This window comes from Semicossyphus pulcher, unplaced genomic scaffold (genome assembly GCF_022749685.1).
Source record: "Semicossyphus pulcher isolate SPU_LCO1_2020_fin unplaced genomic scaffold, fSemPul1.0.p SCAF_4, whole genome shotgun sequence".
Lineage (NCBI taxonomy): Eukaryota > Metazoa > Chordata > Actinopteri > Labriformes > Labridae > Semicossyphus > Semicossyphus pulcher.
In genome coordinates, this window is record NW_027211715.1 from 6,372,788 (window position 1) to 6,385,089 (window position 12,302).

Sequence of the window (12,302 nt, forward strand, 5' to 3'; positions counted from 1 at the left end):
TTTTACCAGCTATTAAAAAACCAAAAAAGTTTGATAAGGCGGCGTGGCGCTCGCTCCGTGCAAAGATGGTGTTTAAGATTTGAACCAGGCTCAGGAAAATGTGTGTGGGAGAGCCAGCCAACAGCTTAATTGTCAGTTGTGGCTTATCTAATAGTCTAAATATGCTTTATAAGAGCAGAGGGAGCTTTTGTGTGTACGCCGCAGTTTTGATCACTTCAGAGCCTGGATCTTAATGATTGCCCACGTGATTACGTTTACCCCTGGGAACGGAGGTTTGGTGCGGCGCGGCTACCACACGAGCAACACAGGCGTCATTAAGCACGCACTTTATAGCAAAGAAGGTCCCCATCCGCTCCGAGCCCGCCATGAGCACGCGGTCTGCATTTTTACACAACTACATTTCCTTGGCACCGCGGTGTATCAGATGCTGTAATCAGGCTGCAGTCTGTGATGCAGACCTGGGTAGAAGGGTAAAATGTGAGGGTTAACAGTTAATCCTGCAAGAGTCATGAATGTAATTTATCTGTTTCAAAGACTCCTTAAATGTATCAACAAAAAGCCTGTTTATTTCAGACTCTGACGCCCAGCACAGATTGGATCTATTTTCTTTTCTTAGCTCAGAATCCTGCAGGTGTGCTAGTAACACAGGGAGTCGGCCTGAATTGAATTGCACTCCAATATGTAAGAAACAATCAGCAGTCCAAGGGGTGAATTATTAACTTTAATTTACTTTAATTGATGCTGCATAGCAAAGTTTCAGGAGCAGGACCACACCTCAACCGCGGCTCTTCCTCGTCTCCTCTTTCGCGCTGTTATTTTGCACTCCTCCCTCCCACCCCTGCTCTTATTCTGTCCTCCTATCCGTAGGGCCCTGACCTCTCCAAGTCCAAGCATCATTATCATCAATTTTATTAATCAATAAATTGTTAAATTACATCCTGTTGATGGTATGGTCTTTGCTAGTGAAAGGACTGACAGAACACTGTCATTAAACTGTGTGTAAACCTGCAGTTCCTCAAGTGGCCACTTGAGGCTGGCTCCAAAAGTGAGTGAATCCCCATTAGGCCCCATATTAAAACATCCGACTTTACAGTACAATTAAACATGTTTACAGCAGGGTGCAAAGACCGGTGTTGGTGCAGCTAATTTCTGTATTCATTACAACTTCTACCAGTCTGTATTGGCCAGCGCACTGTTCTTTGCTGTGGTGTGCTGCTGGGGTGGCATCAAGGCTGGTGATGAAGACCTCTCTGTGGTTGGGCTTGAACCGGACACTCTGGAGTCAGTGGCTGAGAGGAGCATGAAGCCCCCTCTCACCCGCTCCATGATGAGCTGTGGCAGATGAGCAGCTCATTCAGCCAGCGCCTCATCACACCAAGGTGCAGAACTGAGCGCTTCAGGCGCTCCTTTGTGCCCACTGCCATCAGACTGAACAACAGCGGTGAAAGCTGCGGACTGTCATGCTGCTGAACAGCCCCCGAGCAGACAGTGACTCTCATCACCTTCACTCCTCAGTGACCCTCTACTGGTCTGACTTAATTATACACTTATATACTATTATGTCTTCATACTACTACTTACTGCCTTACTACTGCACTATATTAGGTTATCATTACATCTGATATGTTGTTTCTGCTGCTGCAATATACACAGTTATTGACTTAATATTCCATACTGCATTATATATATATACATACTGTAATATAACGTACTGTATTTATTTGACACTTTTTTATCGCACCTTACTGCAATACTTCATACTTATACTGCACCACTTCATATTGTTAAATGTTGCTGCTATTGCTACTTGTCTTTGTGCTGTTGCAACAACCAAATTTCCCCTCTGGGCATCAATAAAGTACTATCTTATCTTATCTTATCTTATCTGGCTCCCAGTCGCCGCTCGCATCAAATTCCAAACCCTGTTGCTTGCTTACAAAACAGCAACAAAAACAGCTCCTGCCTACCTGAACACCCTCATCCAGGTCTACACTCCATCCCGCCAACTACACTCTGCCAATGAAAGGCGCCTGGTACTCCCATCACAAAGTCGCTAACTAGACTCTTCTCCTCTGTAGTCCCCCAAACTCCATCCCGCAGAGTCCCTTTGACCTTTAAGAAGAAGCTAAAGACCTAGCTCTTTATGAACACCTCTGACATTCATGATATTGATGCTATTGATGATGATGACATCGAGGATCTAATTTATGCTGACTAGGATTTTCATGATGATGATGATGACTATGCTGATCTTGTTGATGTTGCTGATGATTATTTAAAAAAAAATAAAACGCCCTCTACACTGCCTGTTGGCACCAGTGTCCGATCGCACTTGAAGCTGTTTGTTGGCACTGTTCGCATTTATGACTCATGTTTAAATTATATTTTTGCATGAATAGTGGCAAGAGCTTTGAGTGACAGGAGAGTGCTGCTAGCTGTCTGTTAGGCGTCAGCTACAGTCTGCTTAAACTGTCTCAATGTAAAAGCAGAATAAAACATATCTGTTGATGCAAGCGTTTACTTGGGTATAAAGTGTAGGCGAAAAAGGTCAAACTTTTATTTTGAAATCAGTATTATCCCTTGTTTTATCAATGATATCATCATGTGTTACTCCCTTTTAACTGTAATTCCTTGTTATCCTATCATGCATGTTTTTAATACCTTCTTACCTCGTGTGTTTTTATCATGTATGATACCTACCGTTTTATTTCTGTATCATCATTTTGAAGCACATTGATTTCATCCCTGTTGTATGAAATGTGTGTATAAATACTTCACAGTCGTACTAAAAAGCATCCAGAGTTCATGTGGATTCTAGGGAACAGGCGGGCTACTTGCTGACTGTTTGATTCTGTCCATGAAAGAGACTTTGCATCTGTGAGTAACTGACCACTGAAGTCTCTGGATCAACAGCAGAGCGGGAGATGAAGAGCTGGAGCGATGCGTTTTCAGCTCCTGCAGGGCACTGATGGAGCTCTTGAAGGACTTCAGACGCCCCAGTGGGATCGCACTGAACCTGTCAAATCAAAGTTGGACGGTCCGTGTCCCCGATGACGCGAGCAGCAGAGCCCTCTGTGCTGCAGCTCCTCCTCTGCAGCTCTGTGTGCTGCCTTAAAGGGCCGCTTTGAATTCTCAAGTACACGTCATACATACATTAATATATCAGGAGAGGTCAAAATGTGGCCAAACCGGCATCTTAGTATGTATGCCTATTAATGCTGACTCTTTAACTTTTTATTCTGTTCATTTAGTTTGAATATCCTTTATTTTTAAGAATGTTAAATAGAATATCCCTCCCTAATATTCCTTTTATTCCTGTTCCATCAAAGAAAATATTGATTAAAACACATAGACACCTTTAGTTATGTGCATATTGGTGACTCCTACAAAATAAAATACTGCCATGGGTTAAAAAGAGCCAAAAATTCCCACAAATGTCATTCACCAATCAATATGCAAATACAGGAAAAACCAGGAAGTCAACAAGAGTTCAAATCCTTGATGTCACCGTTCATGGTTACTGCACAAAGGAACAGCTGGAGAACATGCTGGCAGAGTGAAGAGACCTAACCTTGGTGAGTTCAGAGCCTACAAGAGCAGCAAGGCAGAAATATGGCCGCTTTCATATAGTGAGGCCGCTCTGTCAAGATCGGAGATTCAGTATCGTCACAGGAGGAAAGGCCAAGGTCTCTGTGAGGACTCACTTATATGAGCGCTATAAGATGCTAACATACACGGAGCTGGCAGTGGAGATGGAACATTTTACATCGTCTGACTTTTTCCACAGGATTGGGATGTTATGGGGATTGTAACACAGGCATCTTTATAGTACAAAAACACATTTCAGGGTTGAAGATTTAAGCAAGCAGTGAAGTTGATGTTTGAGGGTCATTGAGGAGCTGTGGCTAAATAAAAAAAGGTGTCTGCCTGGGCCTGAAATGTTCTTTCTTCCTTATGACCAGAGCAGTTTTGATATATAAAAGCTTCTGTGCCAGGTTTAGGATAAAACAAAAAGGGAGAGGACCCAGATGCAGACGATGATATTTATTCTTTCAACAAAAAGACAAAAAGGCAACAACAAAAAACCTTACCTGGTAATCCAAGGCAAACAAAGTCCAACATGAAGTCCAAGCAAAATAATCCAACAAAGGAATAATCCACAGAAGCATAAAAGTCAAGGGAAAACACTAAAGAAACATGTTAATCCACAGGGCAGCTTCACTGAAGATGCTAGGTTAGACAAGACAAACATTTCACTAAGAAAGACAATGGACATAAGACAAACGACGAACTGAAAAAGAGACAGGGGAGCACAGAGACTAAATAAATTTAGGAGGTGAGGCGAATCAGACACAGGTGAGACAATCAAGGGGCAGGTGAAAACAATCAGGGCAGGGCACACAATCAAACAAGCGGGAAATGCACAAAGGCAGGAAGTGGATCAACACGAGAGACATATGCTGTGTTTGAAATGCCACTCTATACTAGCAGTACGTACGGATCTGGCCAAAGTGTGGTATGCAGTATGCAAACAAAAGCGAAATGTGCAGTATGCCAAAAATACCCGGATGTCGTACTGATTTGGAAAAAATCTCCAGTATGCATCGGACCAGTTTACCTCACCTACTGTACAATGTCCCACAATGCAAAGCGCTGGAACGGTCACAGCGGCAGTTGAAATGACGGACAGCAGCAGCATTCCAGCAGAAGGGGGCGCTATAGCTAAAGAAACAGCGGTTATTGTTTACTTCCGCCTGGCGTAGCATACTGCAAAATGAATTTGAAAAGTTCCTCCATACATACTACTGCCGAACGCAGTATGCAGTATATAGTATGTTGTATGGCATTTTGGACACAGCCAAGGTGACAAAGTAAAACAGGAAATGACCTAACCAATGAAACACAAAATGAAATACTAACTAAACAAGACTACGTGACAAGAACACAGATGAAATAAAATACTAAACTTAACAATGAGAACTGATGAGGAGACAAAGTGACGGAGTAAAACAGGAAATAATATCTGAACCCAAAATACAAATTAAAACATAACTAAACTAGAATAACTCATGATGCTGCTGAGCTCTTTGAATAATTGTGTTATAGTAAATTTTAGTTTTTGAACTGCTTGGCTGACCAACTCTTTTTGCACTTGAGATAAAGGCTGGGGATTGTTTTCAAACATTGTTCTGGAGTCTGATAAATACCGATCATTCTCTCGAAGATTTTGAAAAGACATTTATCAGACTGATCTCTGACACCTTCTCACATCCTGAGACGTTTTGGTTTTGCAAAGATTGGAATCTGCAACTAGATTCTTGTTGAGATATTTCCCGTCCTGCTCTGAGTATAAAACTACAAGAAGAAAAACTTTCATTCTGCACCCATAATTGCAGTTAGCATAGCCTTTCAGCAGGCCATAGTGTAAGCAAGGTTAGCAATACTAGCTAGCAAGCCAAGGCAAAGAAACATACTTGAATTTATTGGAACGTCAAATCGAGCAAAAGACCGACTTAGGACAGCTCCGACTGAAAATTGAAACAAACTTACTTACTTTACCAATCAGTCAAGAGCAAAAGTCTCATGATATAAATCTAATGATTTCACTGAATTTAAACACTTCATTTTTAAACATTTCAACATTTTATGATGTACAACATGAATTTTATTCTGAAGGAACTTTTAGTATGTTATGTTTATGTATGTTTGAGCATCTGTATGGAGTTGCATCGCATCGTTACATCACTGGAGTTTCATCTCTTTACTATGTTTGCAAAAACTGACTTGTTCTATTTATGAATCTTGCGAAACTACTACAAGTAGCTCGTCACTAAACACACCTAAGGAAGGCCGATTCTAAGTACATCAAAAAGAATTCAAAATGTGCATGGTAAAATAAATCTAAATCATAAATCTAATTAATCTTCATTTATTATTAATCAGTCCTTCCAAGAAGTTGCGATCACAAATTCATGAAAATTCAACTAATTGCTGCAACTTTTTTTAACCTTGCAATTTTTAGCAAATTGCAACTTTTTCGCATATTCGACCAAACATCCTCTTTCCCCACATGCATGAAGTCATTTATCCTTGTTTCTGTGCAGAGCCATCTCTGTGCTCGCCATCCACTTAGCCACTTTCTGACGCCTTGTGTTAAGTGGAGTGACCAATTAGATTTTGGTTCCTTAATTTCCACCAACCAGAGGCTCTGTTACTGATGTTTGTGTCAGCACTGATTTCAAATTGTGCAGTGAGACAGAGATCCCCCTGTCATAAATGTTTCTACTGCTGCAGCAGCCAAAATAAAGAGTAGAGCGTAAATGTAATAACGTGTAGATTCTCCTTTGCACGTATGGAAGGCCTTGAATGTGCAGTTTGTACACTTTTTATTTGGCATCTTGACACGGGAATCGACCAGACTTGATGTCAGAAGACAAACAGCTCGCTCAGCTGATAGATGGCTTTATCAGAGTGTTTGTCCCAGTCGATCACAGTGGGTGCAACAATCACAGAAAATACTTTGGAGGCTGTGTGCTTTGGGCTGCAATACAGAACTTCTGTACCAATATTCACTCGCATTGTCTGATTTTCTGCAGCCAAAACCATCAGAATAAACTGCATGATCAAAACTGAAAGGTACATTTTAGACATATTTACTTTAGTCATTTTCAAAAACAAAGAATCTTTCAGGTTATTTAAAGGCCTCTTGTTCTTTCACAAAGAATTTGGATACTTACTTTTCAGTAGCATTTTGACAAACCTTCCAGGGTCTCCTCCACAAGACCTCCATAATAAGAGAGGAGGAGGAGGGTCCAGCTGTGTAACGCATTAGCAAATCAGGCCAAACACTGTCTGTATGTCTAGCAGCTCTCACCACTGGCCCCGCAAGGTCACTGTGCTCTGCATCACATCCACGTCTGATTTACACCAGCGCTGAGGTGTTAGAAACCCCCTCATTACTGAAAATGCAGAATAAATGTAACACACGTGCTTGCTAATAAACTGAACAGCTGATGTAACCTGATGGTGAGCAACATCTGCTGGCCGGTCTCACAGGTGCTTAAGAACGCGTGGCTTTGTAATGGACGTCAGCTTTAATCCTGCGTGTGTGACATATTGATCATGAGGGATTTATGGCATTGAGATGTTAAATCTGAATGTATGTTGACTGGAGGGGTTAATATTTCACTTTCGTACGTTTAAGGAGTGAAGTTTTGTACAGCTGTGCTGCAGCAGAGGAGAGGAACCGTCAGAAAAATGTGAAACTTCGAGACAGTGACACTTCCATAAACAGAGGTCCCTGTGAATAATCTGTTTTGGGTCCTAACCTTGAGTGTTTTTACTACGCTTACCATATAGGGTGTAGACTCTCAGCAGGGCAGCCGAGCATGGCTGGATCTGCAGAGCGGGGACAGCACTGTTTACACCAGAGCAATCAGGCCAGCAGGACTTTCATAAGAATCAGTGTTCTTCTTTTAGTGCATTTGCATCCCTGCCGCTCCTCGACTCCAGACAGCTTCCAGAGGAAAAGAAGCAGATCTGTGAGCGTGAAAGGTGCTGTGTCTCCTCAGCGTACAGAGCAGTGATGCTGTGTATGGGGCCCTCATCATCAGAGCTGTTTATGTAATCCTACCACTGCTGTCTGCAGCATATTATTGATCTTAAGGGGAACCCAAGAGTGAGTCAAGCCAGGCTGTCGGACTGGATAAACGAGCAGTGTCATAATGAAGAGCTCGTCCAACTGCACAGCTCGCCTCAAAACACCAAGAATCTCAGCGCCAAACCTGGAAGACGAATTACAGCAAAGTAGTTGATTGTGTTTTGTAAGAGAGAGAGGGAGGGAGGGTTGCAATAGTAGATGCAGGAGAGGAGATGAAGACACGAACCAAAGCCAGGTCTGACCTAACGATGACTGGGCCGCGTGGACGGGTCTGTTATTAAGATTGAGAGAGGAGATGCAAACTCCTCCAGGGAGTCTTTATGGTAACGTGTCTGTGGAATTCAGATCAGTTCAGCCAACACAGTGGGCCCATTCAAAGGATAACCAGAGACCATTGTACTACGATATTTTTCTTTGCCAGGCACGTGACCTAAATTACAAAAAAATATTCCACATTTGTCCTCGAGCCACCCTAAAGATGACGTCTGCTTCCCCTCTGAGACAGATCGTAGCCCCTGATCGATGCTGCAGGTTCATTGGCTGCAAGCTACTGACTGCTTTCAACGCCAAACGTGAGTAAGAGAGATTTTTGACTATGAGGTCCTCAGACAAGACAAACAGGTCTAATTTAAGACCAGCAGGTCCTAAATCAACCTCAACAAGTCTCAGGTCAAGATAAACATATTTCAAGTCAAGAAAAAGACTACCCAAGTCAACACTGAAAGGTCCCAGGACAAGACCAACAAGTTGCAAGTCAAGAACAGGTTATAGTCAAGACCATAGACTGTATAAAAAGATGGACGACATGACAGCTCCCTAAAAGTGAAGCCAAACCCTCTCTATCGCCCCCTGCTGACTGGCTGCGGTATAGGTCATTAAGCCCGCCTCCTCCATGTTAACAGATGGGACATGAGTCAAACTATAAAATCAAAATACATGCCAGATAAATTTTTCTCAAACATGGTTTCTGTCATTATAGTTAGTTCTTATCATGCTGATTTAAGTCCAAGTGTTCGTTTTTCTGACAAGTTTATTTTTAATTAGTTATTTGATGCTGTAAAAAGGATGATTGACAGCTCTGTTGAAAAATACGGCTCCTGCAGCCGATCTGTTCCAGATTAGCAGAGTGGAGGACAAACGTCAAGAGGAGACTTAACAAAAACAATCACTACAGTCACTGAAGTTTCCTGAAGTTGAACGGTAACCTCAGACCAACACAGAGAAGCTGTTCTGCTGTTAAACACGCCGGCGTGCGGGATCCTTGCTGTTTTTTGGGTAAGTTAAGTGTGTGTTTGGGTTAAAGGAAGTGACTTCGGTGGTGCAACCTGCCGATCTCTACTGCACAGTCTCTGGCTCCAAGTGACGTCACCATCGCATGATGGCAGCGCCTATCACGGGTGCTATTTTGCCATCACTTTCGTACAATGGGAGCAGATGGAGACGCATCATCCATCTATATATACAGTCATTGGTCAAGACCAGCGGGACCCAAGTCAAGACAAAACAAGTTGCAAGTCAACAACCAACATGTCACAAATCAAGGCCAACAGGTCCCAAGTCAGGACAACAGATACAAACAAAGTAAAGACCCACCCAAACTTTGTGTCATTTTGCTCTGTTTTTAATGCTTTCTTAAATGTTTTATTGAATTGTTTGTAAGTATTTTAAATCTACAAGAATTGTACATGTTACTGTCCATTTTCATTTGTCATCTTTCACTTATATGTTGAGCAAATATTTCCCTCCTGCTCAGCACCATGACTGCTGTTGAAGTATATCCGTTGTTAGGTCAATAGGCCTGTTCATAGGCATTAAACCTTTTAAAACTATATCTTTATAACGGTAGGTTTCAACTTTTTGGCTGGGGTGAGTTAAAGAAAACATTGAGCTGAGTGTTTTTGGATATTGTCAAGTCAGTTGGAGTTTTTAAGTCATGTGACTTAGAAAGAACCAGTATTCTCCATCCATCTCTTATCTATACTGCTTGTTCAGGGTCGTGGGGGACTGGAGTCTGTCCCAGCTGTCATTGGGCGAGAGGCGGGGTTACACCTGGACTGACCACCTGAATACTGAATTCTCCTGAAGGGCAAATTATTAATTGAAATCATTTTTATACATGAAGTAGCATACAATACTCTTTATACAATTTAAAACAATACAACCAACTACAACAATACAACTACAACAAACAAAACCTGACAACACACTCACACACAGTAATGGTCATAATGTGAGAACATTTCTACAGCCTCAGGCTTTGTGGGCCGCTTCGACCAATTAGACCTAACAACTATAAGTGACTCTGATGACAGGGGGCGGCTTTGGCTCAGTGGTAGAGGCAGTTGTCTTTTAATTGAAAGGTTGGTTCGATTCCTGTCGACATGTCATAGTGTCCGTGGGCAAGAACCCTAAATTACCCCAGATGGTGTACCCATCGATGTGTGACTGTGTTGAATGGTTAGACCCTGATTTACATAGCAGGGGTGAATGTGACTGTAGTGTAAAAGCCTAGCCTCTGAAGACTAGTGCTATATGTGCAATCCATTTACCATTTAATTCTGTGGAAGGCTTGTTTAAATCTAATTTCTTTAACATCTCTAACAGAAGAAGGAGGCCACCACTTTCCATTCTGATCGATGAAAAAAAAGGTCCAGAAAAAAATGATATTGTTGACCAAGAAGATTTGATCAATTACTGATATAATCATAAAACATAACCATGATTTTTCTAAGCATAAACCTTCACTCAAAGGTTTCGGTCCTGTCTGCAGACTTCTGCAAAGCAGCTTTCCTTCACATGCTATATTTTACTCTTTTCCTTAACTACACCTCTGCTCCATTCACCTTTCAGTGTGGCCTCGGGCTGCGAGCGTAATTTCTACTCTCAGTCTGCACATCTGTTTTGTGGATGACAGCTTTCACTGATCAGCTGGGGCTTCCACCGAACCAATGGCAGGAGGGGGCTGTATTTTCTCTGATTATTAGCTGAGGGCAGACATCTGGTTGCGTTTAGGAGTGGGTACTTGGACCCGGCTTATTTGGTTTGGTTGCAGTGCAGATTTGAACTCTGGAGGCCTGGCAGAGCGAGCGGTTCTCCCCGCGCAGGATCCTGGATGGAAAAACAAATGTTAATGAAGGCTGGCCGGCCCTCCTGCAACTTGTGCTGTGTGTCGCTCGTGGGCCTGACAGCAGAAAGACGGTTTTCATCAGGAGGGTGGACCTTCTGTGGTTCAGTGAATAAAATACTCACACGATGGATGTCCCCTGTGGCAAAGGTTGTTTTTGTGTTTTTGCACAGAGAAATAATGTTGATGAAAATTTAAGCACATCACTCTGGTTTCTGTAACAACAAGAAAAGTCCTCACAGCTAAATAAAATTAAAGATAAAATGAAAGCATCAATGGACTAGAGAAACCGCAAAATCTATTTAAAGTGGTAATCTCGAAGATCTTGGTTCTCTGTTTCACCACCTATGGTAATAAACAATAATTGCGGGAGCACACTTCCCAGATATCCAGACAGTGCTGCATGTGTGACGTCCACGGTTGGCTCCGGTTGTAACTCTTGATTTTCCTGGCCGACGGTCGCTTTCCTTTTCAGACTGTTTGCTTCATCTGAGCGTCGAATTTGTTTCTTTTTCTTTGGATTTTTACTTATTTTTGAAGTTGTATCTGTAGTCATCCATCTTTTCTTTGTTTGTTCAGCCATAGTAGATTACTGTTTACTCGCAACACTTGCAGAGACTGGAAAAGCAGCCGCTTAGCTCCGCCTACCCTCTCTGGCAGACCAACCACTGCTGGGTGATGGAAAACACTCCACTAACTGGGCGCCGCTTGTGATTTTTTCTGCGAAAGTCGCCACAGACACCCAGTCTGTAATACTGCAAAGGCTTTCATCAGTGGGCCATAGGCTCAATCACCTTTGTGTTACCTAATTCGATGATAGATAGGGACTTAAGAGACATTTATTTAAATGAAAATCTTCGAGATTATCACTTTAAAGAGATATGATAAATTCAGCACCAAAACACAACTAACTCCCTCCACCCCCACTCACTGTGACTTAGGCCAAACGATCATGGAAATGTCGATTATAATGGTTAGAAAGCACATTAGGTTCCAGGTCCTGGTGATTCCAAGCTTAATCACAAAAAACTGGACTTGGATGAAGTTCCTGAAGATGTTTTACCTCTTATCCGAAAAGCTTCTTTAGAACTGAAGTCCAGTTGCCTTTTGGATTAAGCTTTGAATTTGGGTGCAGATTAAATTCATGTTCAGATAAAAATAATACTGGAAATGTATCAGCACTTACATTACAGTGGAGGTAGGCCATCTCTGAAAGCTTTTTTATATTATTCCTTTTTTTAAAGATTTTGTTTTGCCTTTATTGAAAGAGAGGGCAGTGGATTGAGTTAGAAACAGGGGACGAGAGAGTGGGGGATGACGGGCGGCAGAGAGCCGAGGGTTGGAGTTGAGCCTGGGGGCCGCTGAATCGAGGACTATAGCCTCTTTGCATGGGCAGACGATTTAACCGCTGAGCTAAACCAACGCCCAGCTAGTTCATATTATTTAATTTTAGAATCAGGTCAGGCCTTTTTTGGGGGGGGTGGGGTTCATTCTAATTCTTCTGTTTGTTTCAGGTGC